This window comes from Phocoena phocoena, chromosome 5 (assembly GCF_963924675.1).
Source record: "Phocoena phocoena chromosome 5, mPhoPho1.1, whole genome shotgun sequence".
Lineage (NCBI taxonomy): Eukaryota > Metazoa > Chordata > Mammalia > Artiodactyla > Phocoenidae > Phocoena > Phocoena phocoena.
In genome coordinates this window covers 85629744-85655756 of record NC_089223.1, presented here as the reverse complement: position 1 = coordinate 85655756, position 26013 = coordinate 85629744, and the positions used below count along the sequence as shown (strand labels likewise).

At 36.7% G+C, this 26013-nt stretch overlaps 1 pseudogene; it reads right to left on the bottom strand.

Annotated features, from left to right (window-relative positions):
• Positions 1–2701: 2701 nt before the first annotated feature.
• LOC136123215 (nucleolar protein 56 pseudogene) lies at positions 2702–25165 on the bottom strand (annotated as a pseudogene).
• Between the last annotated feature and the right edge of the window lie 848 nt (positions 25166–26013).

The window sequence follows — 26013 nt, the reverse complement described above, 5'->3', positions numbered from 1 at the left end:
TCTTCTTTCTTGATAGGGAGGGAAAAGAATATATTTGCAAGATCACTGATTGCATACTATATCCTGAAGCTGTATTAAGATGATCTAGCAAAGATTCCTCATTCCACACAACTGCAATTGGGATTGCTATGTGGTTGACATGGCAGGGGTCAATGCCATCCTCCAGAATCCATCTGGCATTTTTAGAGACATGAATAAAGTGGAGATATAATGGGCATCACCACCCCAAGAATAACATTAACCTCTTATATTCCCTCCAAGATAAGATATTCTTTTTAATTTTTCTATTTTGGCTGGGGGAGGGGTGCTTTAGAAGGCTACCACTTGACCTTCTTACTATGATAGTTCTTACCTCACAGGATAAGGAGTCAATGCGGGACCTGCCAACTACCAAATATATCCATTAGATTTTATATTTGGGGACATATTATATTATTTTGGGGTAGGAAAATTACTATTAAGTGTGTTCATGAACGAAGTGGACACACCATGAGCCAGACTTGGCCAAGATTCCATTTATTGCCTTGCCTCCATAAACCCCACTCTAACAAAAGGGTTTGATAATGCTTTGAGTCCTTTGTTGTCAATGCCAGTTTGGACCTTGTGTCTCCAATATCTTGTGGGCATTCTGCTTTCCCCCCTGTATGTTCCTGAAGTCAATGGCTATGGGTTCCTTTGAATAAGAAACAGGGAATAATGGCCTCATATCCTTGCCATAGTGTTGCAAGGTTCTTCCTTCTGAAAACTTGACAGCTTCAGTATGTGGGTCTGGGTCTGAAAATTGGCTTGAATTCAGAAATTAGGCAAGGTGTTACAACTTTTTATTGGGGTGACCACTCTTAGATTCCTGATCATCAGTCCTTATTTTATTCTGTTTGCATAGATTGAGAAACACTCTCAATACCTCTGTTTTGCTCATAGGGACAATATGTTCTATTACCCAAATCCATAGCTCTCCATATTTTATATGGAATCCCTACTGGTACAGCAAACTTGTTGAGGATAAATATTCAACTTTCTGCTGTTTCTGCTTGGGTTTCTGCTGTTTTTATGATTAAATTTGATTTGCCTGTCCCCTGGCTGTATAAGATCAGAGTCTCTTTATATATTGTCAAGGAGGACCTCTTTGAATTTATTTGTTTCAGTCTTTCAATTTTTTTCTCCAAATCATCAATTTCTCTCAAAATAGTAATCCATTTCCTTTGCCTTTATAAATACTATTTTGATGTGCTTTTTAATTGCCTGATACATTACTTCCATCAGTGCCTCCCCTTCCAGCAATACCAGTTCCTAACAGTAAAAGTTTTAACAAATTTCACTGTTGCTGCATGCCGAGAGATATTAGTACTCTGCCTGCTGCCAATAGGTGATCCAGTCTGTTTCCTTGGACCACTTCTAGCATCATTGTGTTTTCCAGCTTCTGAGACAGAGATCTGTGTACAGGGTAGTACCCTTGGGATCAATATCTGTGACAAAGCGAAGAGTACAGGAAACGGTAGAGGGAGACCTTAGGCTATGTTGGAGTAATAGCTATGATGAACTCTGGAGCTGGGAGGGCCCTGCAGAGTTGTCTCCTCATTGGACATGGGGTGCCTCTGAAAAGGGGGTGTTACCTAAAAGAAGTTGGCTGTCTTAACAGACTGGTGGTTGCCAAGGGAGAGGGGTTTGGGGAGGGGTGGAGTGGGAGATTGGGGTTAGCAGATGTAAGCTTTTATATATATGGAATGGGTAAATAAGGTCCTACTGTATAGCACAGAGACCTATATTCAATATCCTATGATAAACCATAATGGAAAAGAATATTAAAAAAAAAAGAATATATAGGGCTTCCCTGGTGGCGCAGTGGTTGGGGGTCCGCCTGCCGATGCAGGGGACATGGGTTTGTGCCCCGGTCCGGGAGGATCCTGCGTGCCGCTGAGCGGCTGGGCCCGTGAGCCATGGCCGCTGGGCCTGCGCGTCCGGAGCCTGTGCTCCGCAACGGGAGAGGCCGCGGCGGTGAGAGGCCCACGTACCGTACCGCAACAACAACAACAACAACAACAACAAAAGAATATATATATATGTATAACTGAATCACTTCGCTGTATAGCAGTAATTAACACAACATTGCAAATCAACTATTCTTCAAAAAAAAAGTTTGCTCTCTTTATCCTAGGGCACTTGTTGGGAGATAGGAATCACCTAACAAGTTAAAATCTCCAGCAGGGAGGAAGAGGGATACTTAGTTTCAAAGCCCAGGCACACGCACGTTTGCGTATCAGAGTCCGTGCGTGCGTGCCTGTGTGCGTAGTGCGTGCGTGTGTACGTAAGGAAGGTGCGGTCGACGTTGAGCCTCCACTACACAGGCTTCTCCTTCGGTAAGTAGAGTCCGTAATGATAAAGCCCTTTTTTAGTTTTCACTCTTGACTTGCTTTCTTTTCTAAAAAATAACCCTCCTACTTACGTTGAGACAAACTAGGTAATTGTAGAAAGAATTTTAGAGAATTAAAGAAGGGTAGTTAGTTTACCTGAGGTTTTGCATAGCTTTTTGAGGTAGTGGTGTCCGTTCTCGTTTGAGTACATGTCAGAATGTAGACAAGAACAAGGATAAGGAAGATGAGTTTCTCTCGATATTTTGTAAGGGGTCTTTTTTTTTTCCCTCGTGAATTTGCTTTTGTTTTTATTGGACTACAGGGGATGGGTTGGGAAATATCTCTGCAAGTTACGTCCCACCAGGGAAATGTCCATTCTGATTTTGCTGGGATAGCTTTCGGAGCGTTTTCTTTTTCTGGGAGCCGCTGCTCTTGCAGGCAGCAACCTCTTCAGGTCCACTGCTGAGTGGCTCTTCCTTGGAAGAGAATTTCCTCTTTTTCTTGGGGCACTCTTGTTTCCTGACTCTTCCGGGTCACTAACTACTTCCTCTTTGGGGAAATATTTCTTCCTCTTGGGAAGACTTCCACTTCCAGCTGTCTCTTCAAGATCACTACTAACCAGCTCCTCCTTGGAAAAAGATTTCTTTTTCTTGGGTTTGGAGGAGACAGATGGGTCTTCCATTCCATTCTCCTAAGGAGCCTCCTGGGGCTTTTGCTTTTTCCTGTTTTGGGGTCTTGCACTTGTCTCCCCACTGTCCTCCCGAGTACTCCTGATGTCTTCTGAAGATGGCAGGGCAATTGCAGCCAGCCGTTTCTTTTCCTTCTTCAAGGGTTTCTTCTCCTGTTTCTCTAGCTTCCTAGTAATCTCAGCAGCCACTTCCTCTGCCTGAACCATTGCCTCCTTCAGGACACCCATATTCTTTTGTGGACTCTCTCCAGTCTCATAGGAAGACAGCCACTCCTCAACTTGTCTTGAAGCTTCTCCCCAGATACACTGGTGGGTACCTCAGAGAAGCAATCAGTTTGTGAGGCAATACTGCGTTTGTTTGCCAGGTATTGGGAGATATGACCTTTGTTCTCGGCAGCTGCTGGGCCAATAAAGGTAGCATGGAAAATGGGTCCATATTTTGGGGTGTTATCCCTTGTCTCCAGGGCTCCGGAAGCTTCGTTGCTTTGCTGGGTCTAGGGGATCACTCAGACACCAGGTCTGGCCATCACTAGGGTTACTTTTAAAATATAACTCCATAAAATATTTTAGTTGAAACTTTGTGAATCTCTAGAAGATGACAAATACTCATATTTAAATGTAAGTACAGATGCTCATTGCAAATTAATCTAGAAACACTCTTAGCTCTTGTGTCTCAGGTCCTTTCATTTCGTAGGGACTCCTAAGCTCTGACTGAATATAAACTAAGGTACTGGCAGTGAGGTGGGGGAGGAGGTTTAAAAATCATTAATACTATCTTCTGTTACCTTTATTCTGTAAACAACATGAGATTTTAAGATGGCTTATTTTAAAGGTATTTGCTGAAATAACAGCAGGACATTATACCTACACCCTCTAAGTACTTTTCTGATGCTTGGAGTTTGTGGATATAGGACAGGATATATGGCATTATCCTTAGAAATAATGTAGATAACACAGGTGAAAGTGGCTCTAGCCCTTATTTGAGCCCTTATTTTTTCTCTTAATGTAGTTAACTTCCAAACTAGTCAGATTCAATGTGAAGATTCACCTGCATTCACTCTCCATGGAAAATGACACTGACTGCTTCCCAACTTCCATATGTGGGATTTTAGTAGGTGAACACTTTCATCTCAACTGCTGTCATATGTATTTGCCCCTGTGAACATCTTTTGGGTTCTGCCATCAAATCAGCAAGTTGCCTTCAATGCCAATGGTGGTATTTTATCCTGTTGCTTCCCCACAGTAAATTCCAAACCTTCTCTGGCTTGGCTGTGACCACCTGTTCTCCCACACCTGTTTCAATTTATAAACCGTATGCCGTAGTCACAGCTGAGAACTGCTGTAGACATGATGTGATTTCTCATAAATATTTCATAAATTCAAAGTTTCCTGCACTTCAAAATAATTTGAAGGCACTGGTTTTACTGAAAATCTCACAGAGACTGATATACACTCTTTATTATCATCATTATTTAAGAAAAGAAAGATGAAGTTTACAGCCTTATAAAATAACCTGTATCAATACTAGAATAGCACTATCTTGGTATTTATGCTTTTAAATAAACACAACTACAGCCTATGGTAAAATAATTCAAGTGCAGTAATTGGTTTGAAATGTACATATGCTCAGGAAATCCAGGGAAACAGATGTTTGCACATTGCATTTCCTACATGGAATAAGAGACACACTTCACAAAACAATCAAATATGCACCAAAAATCCATTTATACTAATTGGCACAATGTTGTCATTAGTATTTTGAGAATGTAAACAGTGAATTTTTGCAAATCATACTTCGTAAGTAACAAAAACCTAAAATTAAGCTTGCTTAAATAATAAAGAAAATTGTCTGGCTTATTAACTGAACAGATAAGAGATCTGTTGAATTTCAGGCTTGGATTGATTCAAGAATGAAAGAACTGTGGCCAGGACTCTGCTTTCCTATCTCCTCTTCTCAGCTTTGTTTTTACAGGACACTCCTACCTTTATTTTTAGAGAATGTATGCTATTGTTTCCTCAGCCTTCATTCTTTCCTGTTTAAGTCAAGTGCAAAAGAGTTTCATATGGTAGCACTCTAAAACAAACAAAAACCAGTAAAAACCAAGACAATGACGAAGAAAAAAACTCCTTTCTCTCCAGAAGTCTCAATAAACATTTTCTCTCATCTCATCTATTATAATCTAAATGACCATTTGTGAAAGAAATATTTTGAACTAAGGAATGAAGCCAATCAGGATCTAGCAGTAGGAATTCATCCCTCTGAGACCACATTCTTTTCTTTTTTTTTTTTTTTTGCGGTACTCGAGCCTCTCACTGTTGTGGCCTCTCCGGTTGCGGAGCACAGGCTCCGGACGCGCAGGCTCAGCGGCCATGGCTCACGGGCCCAGCCGCTCCGCGGCATGTGGGATCTTCCCAGACCGGGGCACGAACCCGTGTCCCCTGCATCGGCAGGCGGACTCTCAACCACTGCGCCACCACGGAAGCCCCACATTCTTGATAATAGGGAAGAGGTGAATTTCCCAATTGAGGATCAAGGTACGTTTTAGGGAGAGGGAGGATGCCTGTGAAAGAAGTCAATTTGTATTTGCATCTGTCTGTATGTATACCTTTAGATGTATACATACACACAAATTTGGGATGATGCTGTATTTTTCTGTCTTGTTATTTAGACTTGGAATTTTATCACAGATGTTTTTTCCATCTCAATACATAGTCTACAAAAATGTTCGGCTTTCAAAGGAAGAGCAGGGATTGTTGCTAAGTTGATCACTCTTGCCTCAATGGGTAAATAATATAGAACATTTTGATCCCATTTGCCTAGAAATTTTTGAAGAGACATGATGGTAAACAGTTCAGCCAAACAGTCTGGTTGTGAGGACATATTTCTTAATGAGAAAAGACTTGACCACAATAAATGTAATAGCAATATAGCGCTTACATTTTTCCTTCATTGTGGTACATCTTTACAGGATAAATTTCTCTTTTATGGCAGAAATACAGTTCATATTATTCCTTTCTGATTTAATTCTTTACTTGCTTTATTTCTTTATTTGACCACAATTCTTTTATTCTTGAACTATCCTGTCCTGAAATTAGACAGATCTACCTCTTGTCTGTTCAGTCAGGTACGTTATGATTTAAGCCAGTTTTATTTGAGGTTTCTGTTACTTGCAAAGCATGATTTGTAAATGATTTCAGTTCATTTAAATTCTTATAAATGAAAAACTGTCCTCTGAGTAATGTTTATCACCATGGCAATGATGGGCCAAACAGAGGCCCGTTATGCAAGTTTTGTGTCTTTTAGCAGGTAGACATAATCATGGAATACTGGTTTTGGAAAGTTTTCTCAGAGGTCATCTGGGGATGGGGACCCATATCTAGCTCCTTGCCAGCCATATCTGGTCTTGCTAATTCCTTCACATGTCTCATTCACATATTACCTATGGCTGCTTTCATACTGCAAAGGCAGACGTGACTAGTTCTCACTGCAAATTCAAAAATATTTACTAACTGGCTCTTTTCAGAAAATGTTTGCCGACACCTGCTCAAGGTTATGGGTGGCAAACAGATTTTCTATTACTTGATATCTTGGGTAAACTGACAGTAATTTCCTTTAGGGATATTCGGAGGATTGGGGAGGTGCATGAGCAAGGACTGCTGACGTCTGCTTTGGGTTTCTGAGGGGCCAGTGTTTCTACGTATGTTAGTACTTAGCAAACATCCTTAGTATAAAACTAAAGGAGAAAATGGTTGTATTCAAGGAATGCTGTTCTAAGAGATGGGGAATTAGTTTCTACCTACTACTAACTGTGTCTTTGGATAAACTCTGTGTCTTAGTCAATATCTGGCCTCTCCAAAAGTACATAACAATGCCTAACCTAATTATGTCTTAGAGAGGCTGGCACATGTGAAAACACATGTGGGAATGCTTTTTATATTATTGGACTAAGAGAAAGAAATACTAATAATTACTTTATCATAATGCTTTGCTGGAAATGACCATAAATAATGTCTGCATACCAGGGCACTTTTGACTATATATTATTTATAGGATTTATAATCTTTGTTGTAGAATTATTGTATCTATATATAATCTTTGTTGTAGGATTATTATACAATATACACACGTGTGTGTGTGTATGTGTATGTACATATATGCACATTCAGTATCGTTATACTATATATATATTCTCATTTGATGTATTTAAACCCAAGTAATCTGGTACTGAAGTCTCAGTTCTCCTTTGTGCAATACCACCTTTTGAAGTGTGGTACCACAGCCTGGGTACCTTAGGATGAGACACATGAGCATAAGAGAAATAGGCACAGGAATATCAAACCCTGGGTTTGAGACAGACCCAGGCCCAAGTGCTTTAACTGGCACAGTGATGAAGCTTGCTCCCATATTGCCATGAAGAGTTTCAACTTACATTGAAGTAATGAGTTGGGAATGGTGGCAGTGAGCCTAGTGAGCTACTCTTCACCTGATAATGTATGAAATGGTGAGGGACGGAATTTGGACGGCCCATTGTCAGCAGGATTGTGAGAAAAGGTGGCAAAAATTTTAGAAAATATATAATATCACAGTTGCAGTTTCAAGTATTTCTTATCTTCTTTTCTATTTGGGACATTACCATTCCACAGTTGGTCACCATGTTGTACCAAAAATATTTCGTTTATCCCAACTTCCCCTTGTAGTCCATGCTATTATATTACCTCAAGAGTCTGCTCATTTGTCTTAAGCACTGCTTACCTTGACTTTAATAATGCTTTTCCCCACAACTTTAAAAAGTATATATACATATTATGGAAAACTGAGTAGCACAAGAAGCCAAGAACACAAAATCATCCATGATTACAAGCAGTCTATATTTTGATGTATTTGTCTAGTCACTAATGGTATCTCTATATTTTCATGTGGTCCTTTGGTGCGTATACACAATACACAGTGAAGCATACATTTTTTATATGATAGTGCAGTATATATCACGATTTTTTTTTCACATCATGAATATTTAACAATTCAAAGTCCCAAAGTCATGCGTAGTTTGATTATCAAGAATATACTACATGGGGCTTCCCTGGTGGTGCAGTGGTTAAGAATCTGCCTGCCAAAGCAGGGGACACGGGTTCAAGTCCTGGTCCGGGAAGATCCCACATGCCGCAGAGCCACTAAGCCCGTGCGCCACAACTACTGAGCCTGCGCTCTGGAGCCCGCGATCCACAGCTACTGAAGCCCGTGCGTCTAGAGCCCGTGATCTGCAACAAGAGAAGCCACTGCAACAAGAAACCCGCGCACTGCAACGAAGAGTAGCCCCTGCTCACTGCAACTAGAGAAAGCCCGTGCGAAGCAACGAACACCCAACACAGCCAAAAATAAATAAAGTAAAATTAAAAATAAATTAATTAAAAATAAAAAGAAGAATACATTACACTATAACAATCAGAAAAGAAATATAATCCAGCCTTTTTGGGAGAAAATTTGCTTAAAAGACAAAATGATAACAGACCTCTGGATAGATTTTGACTAAGTTACAATTAAAATACTGTATTCTCTTAATGTGCAATTTAAAATGAGTCCCAGAGCAATAAAGTCCAATAAGCATAATGTTTCTAGATGTTTCTAAAATCCATACTATTCAAATACTAGTGAGAGATATGTTGCCACTTAATTATTTAAAAATCTATTCATACGGTATGGCCAAAAGAAATTCATACATGTATCAGTTGTTATAATCAAAATGTAAACATGAACACAGCTGCATACATCCTTTCCTTTACAGTTCCTTCTGCCACAATCACAATGAAAAAATCTTGATTCATATTGCTTCAGAGATGATTTAACAATTCCATGTTTAAGGTTCATCTTTTTTATTATATATAACAAAAAGGTATTCATAAGTTGGTTAGTTCACTAGTTCTACTTTTTGTTATACACTGCTTCTTCAAGGCAGTTTAAAAAGCTTAGGTATTGTAAAATAAAGACAGAAATTTGTCCACAATAACTCAGGCATTTCCTAAAAAATGAACATATAGAACTGAAGTTATAATCTGAAACTGTCTTTTAGATACAGAGATACTATCTAAGCGTCCTCCTTTTTATCCTTTCTCTCCTCTTTGCCCCTCAGGTCTAAGGATGGTAAATGATCTCTGTTATTACTATCCCTGTGGTACTGTGTTATTTCTTAATCACTATTCTAAAACCTGCCTTAAAACTTTAAAAATTGTTCTTTTATTAAACTTCCCTCGTATTACTCAGTTGGAGGGTCCAATTTACCATTTACTAATGCAAACTTGACTGATATCAGCTAAAGATTTCAGGTGATAGCAGATGTCCTGAAGAAAAATAACACTTTCACTCAAATAGATTGTCAACCTCCTGAGAGCAGACACCATCTTATCTTGCTAATTACTGTGTCTCCATTACTTAGCATAATATATGTAATATAGAAACACACAACAATATGTTTTTAAAATAAAAGAACAAGTATTTGAATGGAAGAATGAGGGTTGAAAAGGCACGTAAGAGGATCACTCAAATCTTTTAACTCTTTGCCAGGATTTTTAATAATGATAAGACATAGCATCCACATTATATAGCATCCACATTATATTCTGAAATTATTCTGATACGAATGGAAAATTTTTAATCTTTATGATTTGATACAATTGTAGTTGCACTGAGTTAAATTATGTCCCATCTCTCCCGCCAAATTCATGTTCACTCAGAACCTCAGAATTTGGGTCTAATTTAGAAATAGAATTTTTGCAGATGTAATTAAATTGAGGTCATACAGGATTAAGGTGTTTAATCTGATGATTGGTGTACTTATAAGAGGAACATTGGTCAAAGCGACATGCATAGGGGAAGACAATGTGAAGAAACACAGAGAATACCATATGAAGATGGAGGGAGAGATTGGAGAGATATGTCTATAGGGCACGGAACATCAAGGATTGGCTGGCAACCACCAGAAGCCAGGAGAAAGGCATGAGACAGATGAACCCCTAAGAAGGAACCAACCCTGCTGACACCATTATTTCAAACTTCTGGCTTCCTGAGTGATGAGAGAATAAATTTCTGTTATCTCAAGCCACTAATTTTTATTCCTAAGAAACTATTTATTTATTCCACAAATATTTATAAACACCTAACGTGTCAAGCATTAACCTTTGTTGTGGTGATACAATGGTGTACGGGACAAAAAAAGTGCCTCTCTTCATGGAGTGCATATTGTGTTGGACTGCCAGTAAACAAATATATAAATAGGGGATACCATGTCAGGGAGTGATAACAACTACAAAGGAGTAAAGCAGAGTATGATAAAGAGTTACAGAAGTGTACTATTTTATGTGAAGTAATCCCACACCTTGCTAAGGTAGTGATATTTGATGAGAGACTTAATTGAAATGAAGAATCAAAATGTGTGAAGATCTGGAATAAAAGAACAAGAAAACACAAGTACAAAAGCCATGAGGTGTGACCAAGCTTGGTGTATTTGAAAACAGCAAGTAGACTAGTGTGTCCATACTATAAAGAATAGGGCAAAGGAAATGATTTAGGTGAAGTAACATAGTAATGCTCTCTTAATACTTAGTAAGGAATTTTTATTCTAAGTATAATTGAAAGCCATTGTAGTTTGTGTACATAGGGGAGAGTATAAATTTTTTAATCCATATTTAAATAATAACACTCTTGCTTCTGTGTGAATAATAAGCATAATAGGCAAGTGTGGAAGTAGGGAGATCACTTAGTAAGCTATTGCATTAACTTAGGCAGGATATCATGATAGCTAGGTCTAGAATGTTGGCAGTAAAGGTCATGAAAGAATTCGGTTGAGACAAATATTGATGAAAGAGAAAATAGAATTTGCTGCAAGGTGTGAAGATATAACATGAAGCATGAAAGAAAGACCAGGATCAAAGATGAATCTTAATTTATGGCCAAAGTAATTAGTAAATGATGGTGCAATTTACTGAAATATGAAACAAGAAAAACCAAGAGTTTAGTGGCCAAGTTGAGTTTGGAATGCCTATAGCATATTAATGGGAAAGACGAGTAGATGGATATTGGAGTCTGAAACTTGGGAGTGGTTTTTCTATTAACACAAGCAAGAGAAATGGGACAGTAATTGCAGGGCAAAGTGGTATTTCAGTAAGTTAATCATGTTTCTATTCTTAATCTAGGAGATATCACAGCATATTTGTCTGGTGATGGAAATAGTCCAGAACATAGGACTAAATTTATGATTTAGGAGGGATGGGGAAATTGCAGGCGCATTGTCACTGAGGCAACTGGAAAGGATTCAGTGTGTACATGGAAGGGTTGGACTTAGCTAGAAGCATCAGTTAGACTCAATTGAGTAGAAGGAAAGGGCAGAATACAAGGATATAAATCTAGGCTGTCTGCTACTCTTGAAGTTACTAACTTACCTAGTTTTCTTGTAATTGCTTCTATTTTTCTTAGAGACAAGGAAGCTTAGAATGAGCAGTGGGGAAGAGGGATTAGAGTCTTGAGAAGAAAAAAGTTATTAAAAAACCATGTCAGAGAATAGAGAGTAAATTGTGAAATTAACACAAGATGATTTCATAGCTGGGCAATGCTGAGGGCCCACTTAAGATCTCTTGTTGTAAATTTAAAGTGAGACCCGCCAGCAGGGTTCTCTGGTTTTCTCTAGCTGTAAACAACTGCTTAGGCACAGGAGAGAAGGAGTTAGAGTTGGGTTTAGCTGGGTTCAGATTTTGTGAAGTCAATATAATACAGAGGCAAAGAATTATGTATGTGTGCAAAGTGTGATGGGCTTTGGAATTTAAACTAGTAAAGAGGGGAATGAGGACATACAGGTAATGAAGGACACTTAAAATATGGTATTAAAAATGGTGTGGTTAATTATTGGAGGTCCCAGTGGATAAAAAGTGTGTTAGACTCATAGATGCTAAAGTGAATAAGCTAGATTAACATAATGCCTGTAAAATGTGCAAAATAAATATCAAACAAGTGAACTAAACTGAACTCAAGAACAGGTAGATTTTGATTAACTGATAAATTAAGGAAAATTCAGATACTATTAAAATTTCTCCTTCAAAATTTGTAAAATAGAAGTTGGTTTAAAATGAATATCGTTTTCCTGAGGTTTGATTCATTACATTTTGTTGTTCCTTCTTAGTTTAAAATTGTAGAATATTGGAGCAAAACTGTTCAACAGCATGAAATATTGTTTATATAATACTCATAAAAAATATCCAAATCTTCCCATAAAAGTGGGCTGTGCTTTTTCTAGAATTAGGAGTCTATATAGTTTTTGATAAATCCCTTAATTTATTTTTTTGTTTACTTGTTACAAGGCAGCAGGTGGATTTATTTTTTATGCGACAATGCTGTTTATGTTATGAATCAAAGTAGGTAAGAAATAACTCTTCTATGCCCAGAAATAAGCCTTGATCTTATTTTGGTTCAGATCTTTTGGAAATTTTTTCTTTTATATTTTCATAATTATTCTCTAGGTGTCTTAAGAAGAAATTTAAGTCTGAAACCCTAGGACTTAGTATATATTATAATAAGTATTTCTCAATGGGGAGAGAATTTTATTTCTATTGTTTGATACATATGTTATCACAAAATGCTAAGAGAAATCACATTGTTATGTTTTACCTGTGTACCATAAATTTTTGTCAGAGTTAAAGATCAATTCATTATCAAGGACAGTAAATTAGTAGGTTATTTGTTTTATCCCTTCTCTTAAACTAATGGTTTATTTAATTAATGGTTGTTTCCTTGGCAATTGGAATAGCAATATGAGTTTTTAAAATTCTCTTCTTCACAGTAATATTTTACTTTATTCTACTGTTAATTTTTAATTTGAAAATTAAAATGTTAATAATTTATTTTTTTCAACAATGTAGCTAATTTTTAAAAGGTTGTTGTTGAAAGTTCCACTCCTGCTTAGGATGTAGAAAACTGCAAAAACAAAAGAGAAAACAACCCCCCCCCCCCCAAAGAAAAGGAAAAAAAAACATTGCTCCCACAACAATGAGGAAAAGATGGAAAATCTACAAAATCTAATGTTTTCTTGAGTCCATCAGAGAACTTAAATTGCAAAGAAATCAAAGAACAAAGAGGGACTAGCCCCTCCATGAGAGATGGGAGCACATTATCACCTTTGGCAGATCACAGAGAAAGATGCATCCACCATACAAGGGGGTAACAAGAAATCAACTGAAATTTTTAATGAATTCTTAAAGGCCAGGTGTGGGTTAGTGTTAATTTTGAATAGCAGAGGGGAAACTCATAATCACTTTCAAGCTTTTCTCCACAGACCTCCTCTGGGAAACTGTTACCTATCAGGATTCTTGGACTTCTTAATAGAAATTGATAAGATGCCAGACAAGAAATTCAGGGAAGGCATTATTGGGACTCCTGCTGCAGCATGAGGGAGCGAAAACAAGTAACAGGTTCCCTTGCTCGCTCCCTGAGGAGGAGTGAACTGGTGCCTTAAATGGGGTGAGGGTTGGGCTGGGTCCAGTGGTCATGACAGAGGAGTGGGTTAAGTGGTCTGCCCACGCCCTTGGGGCTGCTGTGTGCAGGCATCATGAGCAGTACCCTGCTTTTTCTCCCGACACCTCAGAAGTGGCAGTTGAGTGTTTGGTCTTTTTATACCTTGTTGTTCATAATTTGCCCCAACTACGCATGTCTGCAGTTAAATTTAGTCCCTTATAGTTTCTTTGTATTCTGTTACTTCAGGAGATGAGACGTTTGTCCAGGTGTAAGCACTGCAGCAAAGGGTACCAGGTCCCGCAGGGTACCAGCCTGTCTCAAAATCACATTAAAGATTAGGGACAGAGCAGAGAGAGTGCTTCTCTCTGGGTGGGCATGAAAGAAGTGATTGGTGCCTGAGAGAGGAGGGGAACAGAAAAAGAGGCCTACTTACTCCGTATTCCTTACTTTCTTGTATAAAATAAAAGCTGTAAGCCACTGGGGAAGGAATAGAAATCCATTTTCCTCTGTCTACCTGCTTCTGGAGGAGAGATAGAAAACCCTATCCCAAGACACCAAAATCCATTGCCATTGGGGAAAAGATGAAGCCAAAAAAACAAAACAAAACAAAAAATCTAACGCTGAGGGAGAGTCAGGAAACTGTGGCTAATTTCTACAATGATACTATGTAGAAGTCTGTAGACACAGAGACTCTCAATAGGTACATAAAAAGAATTGGATAAGGTCCAACATCTATATGCAGTAAAAACTGCCAGCAGACTAGGAATAGAAGAAAATGTCTTCGACTTGATAGGAGAAAACTGTAGTCAATATACTTAATAGTGAGAGAATGACTGACTGTTTCCCCCACTTAGATGGGAAACAACGTAGGAATCTTTGCTCTTGTAACTCCAGGTATGAAGTGGAGGTCTTTAATGATGAAATGGTGCAAGATAAAGAAGTAAAAGGCATACAAATTATAAAAGAAGTGAAATGATTTTTATTCGCTGATGGCATGATTTCTACATAGGAAACCCCAAAGAATTTGTAAATAAAGCTACAGAACCTGTAAGTGATTTTTATCACAGTCTCAGTATATGAGGTCAACAGAAATCCATTGTGTTTCTATATACTACTAGAAATGAAGAAGTGGACATTGAAATTAAAATATCAATGTTGATTACAATAGCATCAAAACCATGAGATACTTAGGGATACATCAAACACAATACATGCAATAATCGCATGCTAAAAACTAGAAAATACTGTGATAGAAAACAAAGGACACAAAAAATTGAATATCTACAACATGCTCATGTTTCAAAAGACTCAATATTGTTACGATACTGGGCCTTCTAAAATGGATCTACCTATTAAATGCAATGCCAATCAAAATTCCAGGAGGCTTTTTTCTTATAGAAATTGACAAGCTGATTCTGCAATTTTTATATTAATGCAAAACACCTAAAACAATCAAGCAATTTTGAAAAATAGGAACACAGTTGGAAGACCTACCACTTGATTTTCAAAGCTTAATGTAAAGCTACAGTAATTAAGACAATGTGTTATTGGAAAAAGGACAGATGTGTAGATCAGTGTAACATAGGAAGTCCAGACATAGACTCACAAATATATGGTTAGTTAATTGATTTTGACCAAGTTGTCAAAATAATTCAGTAGAAAAAAGATAGTCTTTAACAAGTGAACAACTGGACATCAGTTGTTTGAGTATGAACTTCAACCCATGAAAAATAAGCTCAAAATGAACCATAGATTTACCTGTAAAATGTAAAACTATAAAAACTATAAAACTTTTCAGAGAAAGTGTAGAAGAAAAAATTTTGTGACTAAACAAAGGTTTACACATAAAATCATAAGCTACAAAAACGTTAGCTATAAAAGAAAAAATGATAAATAGAACTTCATGAAAATTAAAAGTTTCTGTTTATTGGACAATAATGTAAAGCTTATGAATAAACAAGCCACTGATACAGGTAAATTTTTTGCAAAACAAACACATCTGATCAAGTACTTTTATCAAGAATACATAAGAACTCTCACAGATCAATAATAAGAAAACCAAAATATCAATACAACTTTTTATTAAAGATCTGAATACCCATTTCACTAAAATATAGCTGTGGGTAGCAATGCAGTTACTTGAAAAGATGCTCAATGACAGTATCCATCAGGAAACTACAGTATGATATTTGTATCTGTTATGAGCTGAACTGTGTTCTCTTAAATTTGTGTTGAAGCTCTAACCCCTAATACTAAAAATGTGACTGTATTTGGAGGTAGGGCCTTTAAAGAGATGGTTAAGTTAAAATGAGGCCGTTAGGGTTGCCCCTAATCTAGTGTAACTGGTGTCCTTATAAGAAGAGGACATTTAGACATACAAAGAGACATTTGTGGTGTGAACACACAGAGGAAAGACCTTGTGAGGTCACAAGAAGGCAGCTACCTGCAAGCCAAGGTGAAAGGCCTCACAAGAAACACCTGGTAATTCTTCCATCTTGTACTTCCAGCCTCCAAAACCATGAGAAAATACATTTCTGTTGTTTAATTCAGCCAACTGCTATTTTGTTATGGCAGCCCTAGCAAACTAATACAAATATGCATCTATTAGAATGGTTAACATTGTTTCAAAATAACAAAGCCAAGCTTTTATGAGGATGTAGAGTAACTGGGACCCAAATACATTGCTAGCAGGAAAGCAAAATAGTACAACCAACTTGGAAACCAGTTTGTCAGCTTCTTATAACATTAAGGGTACACCTTTTGAATCAGGAATCCCGTTTTTAGATATTTATTTAATGGAAATTAAAAGGTATGACTACACAAAGACTTGTACCTGAATTTTTGTTGCAGTTTTATTTGTAATGGTCCAAAATCAGAAATAATTTAGATGTCTGTTGACGGGTGAACAGATAAAATCATAGTGCATCCACACAATGGAGTATGTGAGCACTCAAAAGATGTTAACTTCTGATACATATAGAAGAACAAATCTTAAAGGTGTATTTCAAGTAAAAGAAGCCTGACAAAGACTACATACTGCATGATTTTGCTTGTATGACATTCTTACAGTGCCACACTAGAGGTAGAAATAGAATAGATGTTTTCAGTTGCTTGGGTTGGGCTGAGAACATTGATTACAAAGGGGTACAAGGGCAATTTTGCCCATGTGGTGGTGATTAAGACTGTACATCTAAAAAACGAGTAATTTTTGCTATATATAAGTTATACCTCAATAAACCTGATATTTACAAAAAGAAGAAACAAAATCTAGAGAATAAAATGAGCTAAAGGCCAACCATGAACACTGACACATTGAATAAAACAATAGTTTAACAGGAACTATCGTAATGATGGCATTAAAAGAATGGTTGTATACTTACTAAAATTCAAGTAATATGTATTACATAAATAATTTGACCTAAGACTTCCATTAATAACCTCATAGACTGTAGAAAAATGTAAATTAATTAGAGCCCTTGGCTTTTAATCATTTATTGAGGGAAGCATTCATAACTACAAATAGTTATACCAACAGATGCCATGTTTGAATTATTCTCTAAGTGCTATAAATCACCAAGGATAGAGCAATTTGTTCTTTTTTTTTTTTAAATCTTTATTGGAGTATAATTGCTTTACAATGGTGTGTTAGTTTCTGCTTTATAACACAGTGAATCAGCTATACATATACATATATCCCCACATCTCCTCCCTCCCACCCTATGTATCCCATCCCTCTAGGTGGTCACGAAGCACCGAGCTGATCTCCCTGTGCTATGTGGCTGCTTCCCACTAGGTATCTATTTTACATTTGGTAGTATATCTAAGTCCATGCCACTCTCTCACTTTGTCCCAGCTTACCCTTCCCCCTCTGTTTGTCCTCAAGTCCATTCTGTACATCTGCGTCTTTATTCCTGTCCTGCCCCCAGGTTCTTCATAACCATTTTCTTTTTTTTTTTTTTTTTTAGATTCCATATACATGTGTTAACATACAGTATTCGTTTTTCTCTTTCTGACTTACTTCACTCTGTATGACAGATTCTAGGTCCATCCACCTCACTACAAATAACTCAATTTCATTTCTTTTTATGGCTGAGTAATATTCCATTGTATATATGTGCCACATCTTCTTTATCCATTCATCTGTTGATGGACACTTAGGTTGCTTCCATGTCCTGGTTACTGTAAATAGAGCTGCTATGAACATTGTGGTACATGACTCTTTATGAATTATGGTTTTCTCAGGGTGTATGCCCAGTAGTGGGATTGCTGGGTCATATGGTAATTCTATTTTTAGTTTTTTAAGGAAGCTCCATACTGTTCTCCATAGTGGCTGTATCAATTACATTCTCACCGACAGTGCAAGAGGGTTCCCTTCTCTCCACACCCTCTCCAGCATTTATTGTTTGTAGATTTTTTGATGATAGCCATTCTGACTGGTGTGAGCCATTAGTTCTGACTGAAGATACTGAGGTCAGTGAGGAGGTGACATTTGAATTAAACTCTGCAGTTTTCTGTTGTTTACCAATCTTTTGATAGTTGTAAATATGTATTTGCATGATGCAAAATCCTAAAATACCTCTATATGATCTTGTACACATATAAGGTGTTTAGAGATGTTGAGTATATTTGCAGCTTGCAGTGTACTTGTGGGTACCATTAAACCCTTTCTTTTCCAAAGGTCATATTGTTTCTGTAGTAACAAATGCATTTCAAAGTGAACATGAACACTGGGATCACTCAGCTAGTGCTCTAAAGACTCTGGATTGACACCTTAGCAGTAATAGATTCTGCTAAGAAAAATGTTTATCTGTATTTCTTTTCTAAGTCTCTATCTGTCTGTCTATTATTTTATGTAAGAACATATTCAAGAGAAGTTACCTAGTGTATGTTGTTACACAGATTAATGAGCAATAAAACATACTTGTTTCCTAATGTATTAGGCAGGCACAGTGGTTCTTCATCTACGTCATCTGCACTACATTGTTTCATTTATTAATTAATTTAATTCAGTTAGTGAGAGCCTACCAAGTACTATCTACCCATCTATCTATCTATCTATCTATCTAACTATAGTTACCATTGCCTTTGAGGTTGGTATTATGAATTGTATTTTATAGATGAAGAAACAGACTCAGGTAGCTTACATCATTACTGTGCTTCCATAAATAGAGAAGTTCTTTTGATCAAAAATGCAGTATATATTTCTCTCATATTGGCAGTTGTTCCACTGGAGTATGGTTTCTGACACCTGTAGATTTGTCTTTTGCTTTTAGGTAGATGCCAATCTATTTTGGCTAGGGTCTCAAGGTTCAATATGAGTTCCTGCTATAAATACAGCTATTATGAAATTGCGAGAAGCAGTTAGCCATTCAGTTGCAACCAGCTTTTAAACATGAGAAAAGGTTTAGGGAAAAATCTTGTCTTTGACTTGCTAGTTATTAAGAGTGGTATTCTCCCGGGATCAATGCTAGGGCTCTGCAGACTTATTTAACTACCTTTTAATATAAAAGCTCTGGAAGAAAGAGCACTTAATGAGATGATCAAGTTCACAGATGAAAGTATGGCCTCCTGGATTAAGAAGTGCCAACTAAGCTTCAGCAATTGCTTATGAGGCTCTGACTGCTCAGAGCCGGGGTAGATGAACGTAAGAGCCAGCAAGCATAAAGTTTTACTTTTAGTCAAAAATGATTCAGACCAAACCGATGAAATTAAGACCTCTAAATGGTGGATATGAGCCAGGAAAAGATCTTTTTATTCACTATTGGCCCAAGATATTTTCTCTGAATAAAAGAATAACCCTCTCTTGAGTATCGTTAGGGAAAAAAGAAAGAAAATGAATTTACTCCTTTGCTCTTGACTTCTGCATGCAGTCTTGGGTTTTGCGGTGCAAGAAAGGGAGGCCTTGCTGAAGGCAACTGAAACAATCAAGGAGTTAGATGATTTTTTTTACTAGGCTGTAGGGGCGTCCTTTTGGTCTAAGGCAAGAATAAAAAAGTGGGAAAGTATCATCATGCTAGTAGAATTTAGATCCTTAATTTTGAATGGAGCCCAGATTTTTAAACTTATGAATTTTATATTTAAGAAAAATTTGAGAGAAAAACAGATGATTGAGTCCAAGCATCTTCTATCAGCAAAAAGCCCATGCAGTAGAACAAGGACATCCATCCAACCTAGACCTTTCACCCTGTTCTCACTTGATTTTTTCAAAACTCTGAAGGGATGCAGGAATTCTTACTCCTTTTTGAGAGTTTAGGATGTTAATTTCCAAAGAGGTTAGTTGAATTTCTTCTCACCACATAGGCAGTCTGGGATATAGCAGAGATTTAGACTCCTTTCTTCTGTTTCCAAATCCAGCATTTGTTCTTCTGCACCATGGCCATTGCTTTGAAAACTCCCCATTTTCTCTGTAATTAATTGATTATTCATTCAGCAATCACACCTAGACTTGAGAGGAAAACTATGGGTTGTTTAGATAATAGAAATGGACAGAGTCTCACATAGGTTTTATCCATATTTTCATCACTGTATTGATGAGAAGAGCTTTCTTATTCAAAGATTAATATACTTTAAATATTATTAGTATTATTAAACTATGCATATACCTAATTAAATAATACTAATAGTAATATTTATTAGTCTTCTACAGAATGGTTCAAATAGATGATTTTCTTAATCTTTCCAGTAATCCTATGGAGAAGATATTAACCAAAAATCTGAGAGAATTCTTGATTGTCATTGCTTCCTCTCTGATATCTCTCAGATCTTTATTCTTTTTGCACCCTTTCCTGACTGGGAAGGGAAAGATAGTGATTTAACATTAGGTTGTTGGGGACGTAGGACTAATAAAACACATGTTTGTATTTCCTGTTATGGATTCAGTGTTAAGAATCAATGGAAAGAAAAAAAAGAGGATTAAAATAATTGGAGGAATGAAGTCTTAGAGGATCTATATGAAGGATGGAAGTTCTAACGTCAATGGATATGTGTAGATGCAGGTAAATTTAGATAAGATTGAGTGTGTGTGCGTGTTTGTGTGTGCACGAGCTTGCACAGGCATACATGTGACTTGGAGTGGAGGAAGGACTGAAAGTTTCTGCCTGATGGAAAGACTATGTAACGGGCTTCCCTGGTGGCGCAGTGGTTGAGAGTCCGCCTGCCGATGCAGGGGACGCGGGTTTGTGACCCGGTCCGGGAAGATCCCACAGGCCGCGGAGCGGCTGGGCCCGTGAGCCATGGCCGCTGAGCCTGCGTATCCGGAGCCTGTGCTCTGCAACGGGAGAGGCCACAACAGTGAGAGGCCCGCGTACCACAAAAAAAAAAAAAAAAAAAAAGACTATGTAAAATATACATATAGAAGACAATTAGACATTTCATTTCAGCAATCCCTTGGTAAGTATGGTCTTTACAAATAGTTCAAATTGGAAAAAAAAAAGTTGCCTCAAACGTTTGAATAGTTTCACTATTTGTTTTCAGTGTTCTATTGTTGATCCACAATTTTATTAGTTAAGTAGTATTCACATATGTGTGTATATGTAAGAGAAAAACCAAAAATTTTATTTTGAATATATTTTTATCCTTAATCAACAAATTGTTTTGGTTTAGCCAGTGATGGTGAAACCTCTGGAATTATTTGTAGTCATAACTTTTCCTGAATATGTAATATATATCCAAATCATTTTGTCAATTATATTTTTCTTTTTATTCTTTTAAAATATATATAATTCTTTTTCAAATTTGTATGTACTTTAAAAAGTCGAATACTTTTAGAAAGTCACTAATGAAAATTAATATCATGTTTCACTTATTCTCAAGCCTAATTCCTATTCCTCAGAGGCAATCCTACTTCCGGTTTTCATTTCTATTATTTACCTCCGTATCGCTAATATTTCTTCATATTTATTATATTTATCTCAAAATGTTTATATATGATTTATCACTCTCTTAATGAAGAAGCTTTATCACTTATAATACATCTCATACCTGTGTGTTTGAGTGAGCTCACAAACACATCTCATATGCAAATCCAACCATGCTCCTAATTTTATTTCATTATAATTTTTGTTAGATCAATATTCAGAATCTACATCACTATGGATATCTAAATATTATTCATTGCTGAGGTGTGTAATTTTGTATCTCTTCAGTTAATCATTTTTATTTGTTTAATATAAGATAATTTTTTTATTTTGACATCATAACCAAACTTTATAAATAGAGTTTTACTCTCAGTTTGTTCAACTACATTAAGGGATCTATCAATGTTATCTTACGTACCATGGTCCTCTGTTATCTTGTTTAACATGGATTTGTTTTACCTTAGGTTTAATTTGTAATTTTCATGTCCTTACATTTACTATGATTGTGGGGATTTTCTTGGCCTATTCTCTGTGATAGATCATTTACTTCCTGGAGCCAGGTTCTTCCACTTTTTTGATAAAATTACTTGTTTAGGTGGAGCACAGTTTTGGGCAAGTTTCTGAGGAAAGAAGTTATGAATATTAACTTTTAAGACCATGTGTTTTGGGGGTAGGAGAGAATACCACCCGTGCTTTTTGGTGATTCACTAAAAGGGCACATAAGATTCAGAGGCAACTGTACTCACAGTTATGGTTTATTACACTGAAAGGGTACACAGCAAGCTCAGCAGAGGGCAGGAAAAAGAGGTAACAGGTAATGCCTGAAAAGGTCCAGGAGCAGACTTCCAAAGTTCTCCCTCACAGAGTGACAGGGGAAGGGAGGTCTTGCACTGAACATGCTTCTTCCTTCAGCACAGGAAATGTGCAACACACAGCTAGTGTTTCTGACTAAGGAAACTTGCCTAAAACTCAGAGTCCGGAGATTTTATTGAAGGCTAGTCACATACTCTTTGCCTGAGCAACTAGGCACTATTACCAAAATTCCAGACTCAGAAAAGTAAAGTGGTTGTTCACCATAAATCACATTGTTGGCACAAACAATATAGAAGACTAATATAATAGGATTCAGTGGCCCAGTCACACAAAACAACCAGTCAATACAGAGTCAGGAATGTTCCACGGACCAAGTTGCCAGGAGCCTTCCCAAGGTCAGTATCAAGCAGAGCTTCTGGAGATAACAGTATCAGCCTGGCTGTATTAACTCTTTACTGAACAACATGAATACCTAACAACATCCTTTTTCTACTTATGCACTTTACAGACATATTATCTAGGCATTTAAAGTACTAGATATTTATTCATTTCTTTATGGAACTTGGAAGGCATGTGTCTATTCTAGCTTCTAGCATTGCCATTGTGAAACCTTGTGCCGCCCTTATTCCTGATGCTTTGTGTGTTACCTGCTTTATTTGTTTTTCCTTTCTGGAAGCTTTAAGTTTTTCTCTGTTAACTCCATATTCTAAAATTCCAGATGATATGGCTCTGTTTGAGAATTGTAAAGATTATTTTTGCTGGACAACTAGTAGCTTCTATCTGAAAGTCACATCCTTTAATTATGGGAAATAGTTTGTGTTGATTTAACAATTTTTCTCCTCTCTGCTTTTTCTCTTTTCTCATTCTGGAATCCCATTTTTCAGATCTCATACTTTTAGAATTGGTCATCTTATTTTGTTGAGGTTTGTCTCATATTTTCCATGTGGTATATATGGTATAAAAAAAGAAATAAAGAAAATTCAAATAATATAAATTAAAAACTTGATCTTAGGTGTATTTTTCTTGCTAATGTAGAAAAATAATAACATTAAACTGAGAATATAGAAGGGAGACAATTATATTTTAGCATTGAATATAAAAAGTAGCAAGGATGTAATAAAGAAGATGATCAAAAACAAAATTATTTTTAAGGATAGCTTAAATAGACAAACCTTTATCAAGAATGATCAAAAAATTATATGACACAAGTAACATTAGTAATATAAAGTTATGATAACTGCTGACACAGTAGGGATTTCAAATATGGTAAGAATTTAATACAAACTATTATACATATGGTTCTTAGAGAAGTTAAGCAGTGTAAATTCAACCCCCAAATCCATGAAAGGTACATAGCTATAGCTATAAACTCAGAGGACAATTTTTTTTACTCAGACCCCATACCTAAAGAGATATGTTTATTCGTTCCTTTATGGCACATAACCTATTCCAAATTCTTTATTATGTCCCTGCTGCCAGAGAATAAGTTTCTCTGTAGTCCTCCAATCTTTCATCAAGGATCCAGCCCTTCAAACATGCCAGTTTCTGCATGTAGTTCTAGTCTATTTTTGCGTTGCACACAGGCACAAGACTGTTCTTTGACTATAAGCTGTAAAATTTTGCCCCTTAGATGGCAGAAACCAACACCTGTTCTCCTCCCCTCGTAGGCCAGGGTGACTGTAACATCAGCTAAAATCATACCTGGTTTTAGTTTGCTTTTTGTTTCTGACCCAGGAAATCTCCCCATCCTTTCTAAGGTTAGTTAGGCTTAGCACTTAAAAAGGTATTTGTTATAGTTCATCCTAAATTTTGATGGGTTTGAACAAGAAGATTTTCAGGTAATTGAATCTGTCATATTGACAGAACTCAATATTTCTTATTGTCCACTAGGATTTTCAGTATATGTATGAGCAATACATATGAAAACTATTGGGGTGGCCAAAAAGTTCCTTTGGTTGTTAAGTAAAAATAAAAGACACATTTTTCATTTTCACCAAGAAATTTAATGAACAACATATTCACTCTTTTGTTCCACTACCTTCTGCCATTTTTCATGTAACTTCATAATTCCATCTTCCCCAAACTTTTTATCTTTTTGAACAAAGAACTGTTCTGGTACCTTTTACAGTGTTCCAGGGAATTGAAATTTTTTCCATTAAGAGAATTTTGTAAAGACTGAAATAAGTGGAAATCTGAAGTTGCAAAGTCTGGTGAATACGGCAGATGAATCAGAACTTCCCAGCCAGGCTGTAACAGTTTTTGCCTGATCATCAAAGAAACATGCGGTCTTGCGTTATCCTGATGGAAGATTATGCATTTTCTGTTGACTAATTCTGGATGCTTTTCGATGAGTGCCACTTTCAGTTGGTCTAATTGGGAGCAGTACTTGTTGGAATTAATTGTTTGCTTGGTTTTCCGGAAGGAGCTCATAATAGAGGACTCCCTTCCAATCCCACCATATACACAACATCACCTTCTTTGGATGAAGACTGGCCTTTGGTGTGGTTGGTGGTGGTTCATTTCACTTGCCCCACGATCTCTTCCATTCCACATTATTGTACAGTATCCAATTTTCATCGCCTGTCACAATTTGTTTTAAAACCAAAACATTTTTGTTACATTTGAGTAGAGAATCACATGCGGAAATATGGTCAAGAAGGTTTTTTTCTCTTAACTTATGTGGAACCCAAACATCAAAGCAATGAACATAACCAAGCTGGTGCAAATGATTTTCAATACTTGATTTGGATATTTTGAGTATGTCGGCTACCTCCTGCATGGTATAATGTTGATTGTTCTCAATTATTGTTTCAATTTGATCACTATGAACTTCAACTGGTCTACCCAACTGTGGAGCATCGTCCAGTGAGAAATCTCCAGCATAAAACTTCGCGAACCTCTTTTGACATGTTCGATCAGTCACAGCACCTTCTCCATACACTGCACAAATCTTTCTGTGCATTTCAGTTGCGTTTTTACCTTTCTTAAAATAGCAAAGCATAATATGCTGAAAATGTTGCTTTTTTTTCTTCCTTCTTCAATATTAAAATGGCTGCACAAAAATTCACCAATTTTGATGTCTTTTTTAAAAATGCACGTTGATATGACAGCTGTCACATACAATCTAACAAACTTGTTTTGGATGAAGTTAGAGACAAGTAAGTGCTACTAGAGACATCTTACGGGAGAAAACGAATGAACCTTTTGGCCAACCTAATATAAGAATAGATTGCAAGGTTTCTGCATCTTATATGAGGTGGTATAATATAAAATATAAGTGTCCCTGGAAAGGTTAGATTTGTGTTTTGTAATCCCTAGAGTAGTGTCTCTTTCTCTCTCTCTCTCTCTTTCTTTCTCTATATAAAAATATAACCAAATAATCAGTAAGCCAATAGATACATTAAAATAGGATACTCAGTAAATTCAAATAATTTAAAAGAAAACTGGAAATGTGGAAGAGAAGAAAAATCCAAAGGGGAGAAAAAAAAATTAAATGGTAAACTTAAATTCAGCTAGCTAATCACATTAGTATTAATCATCTAAACACGCCAAAGGGCAGAGATTATCAGAATACACTAATGAAAAATGATAACCAAGTATATGCTACCTATAAAAGACATACTTAACAGATACAGACACAGATAGGTTATTAGTAAATAACTGGAAAAAGAAATACCAAATAGTAAGTACAAAAAGGCTGGATTGACTATAATAATCTGATAAAATAAACTTTAAGCAAAGAGTATCAGAAGAGACAAAGATGTCTATTACATAATGGTAAAGGGAGGAATTCATCAGGAAAATATAAAA